Source organism: Sinocyclocheilus anshuiensis, unplaced genomic scaffold (genome assembly GCF_001515605.1).
Source record: "Sinocyclocheilus anshuiensis isolate Anshui unplaced genomic scaffold, SAMN03320099.WGS_v1.1 scaffold442, whole genome shotgun sequence".
NCBI lineage: Eukaryota > Metazoa > Chordata > Actinopteri > Cypriniformes > Cyprinidae > Sinocyclocheilus > Sinocyclocheilus anshuiensis.
In genome coordinates, this window is record NW_015542354.1 from 1,547,760 (window position 1) to 1,549,266 (window position 1,507).

Consider the following 1,507-nt stretch of genomic DNA (forward strand, 5'->3'; position numbering starts at 1 on the left):
GTTCATATATACAGTATATATATATATATATATATATATATATATATATATATACACACAAGTAGATAGAATAGAAAAAGAATATAGAAAGCTAGTGTCAGAGATTTTTTTTTTAAGAAAAACAAGCAGTTAGAAAACGAATAGAGAGTGCAAGTGATAGAGGGTCAAGTGTCCTCTTTGGGATGCACAATAAAGCGATGTTCACTTGCAGAATGCAAACTTCTAGAGAGCACATAAGTCTGAAGTAATGAATTTATGTAAAGGGCTGCAGAGCCAGTGGTGGTTGTGTAGGCAAACATCAATGCCTTGAATTGTATGCGATGAACAGAGGTGTGACGTGCATTCTTTTCGGCTCATTAAAGATTAATCTTGCTGCCGTGTTCTGGATTAATTGTAAATGATGGTGAAATTGTGATGAAGTGATGGGTTTGTTGAAACCACAAGCAGTTCTGTCTTGGCAAGGTTGAGTTGAAGGTGATGGTCCTTCATCCAGCAAGAAATGTCTGAAGTTATTTTATTTAATGTACTCTACAAATTTGAACCACATTTGGTGCTTGGCAAGTGTTAATTTTTGAGAGGGATTACAATTCTCAGACAGAATCTTAGACAAAGGAAACTGGTTTTCTGAAAATAATGAATGCACATGATGTGTCTTAGACACAGCTACATTTAAAGACTGCTATTTTAACACAACCACGAATGCAATATAAATGTCCCTTTTTTGTCAACCATCATCTTCTTCCATTTACCTCGTCACATACTTGGCAAGATTTCCTGCTGCCATTAATGACATGTATAGATTACACAATCACAGCAGCACAGAGTCTAGTGAGGAAGGACAGGCAGCGCTAATAGCATTTGAGAGGCAGCACTGAAGGAGAAGAGGAGAGGAGGGTGATTAATATGCTTCTAACTGGGACTCGCAAGGAGGGAGAAAAAGGGGGGTTTGGTGGGGGCTTGGTGAAAAAATCTTATGCGATATGCAAGAAGACAACAACATACCATCAATTCATCATCAATGTCCTGCTAGGACGTACATGTGTACTTATGCTCTGTGATCTGGCCTTCTGGGAAGGGAGATTAGGAGTGTGTATGCATGTGTAAAGAGTATCTGTCTGTCAGAGGTGTGGGAATTTACACCGCTGAGAGATAGGCCAGTCTGATTACCACTCAGCATAAAGATACACGAATATACTCACTTGACAGCCAGAGAAGTGTGACTAACAATAAGTAGAACATTTGTATAGTTGTTTGCATCCCTGACCGATCATTATGATCTAATGCAGCTGCTGTCCTCCTCATTCTGGTGCCCAATGGCACGATTGTTTTCAATGATTGAACTAATAAAAACATTTGAAAATCTTGCCCATCATGTGACTGTGTAAATATTTTTATTCAGCAACGACACATTAAGTTGATCAAAGTGAGAGTAAATACATTTTTATATATACAGTATATATATATATGTATATATATATATATATATATATATATGTATGTATATATA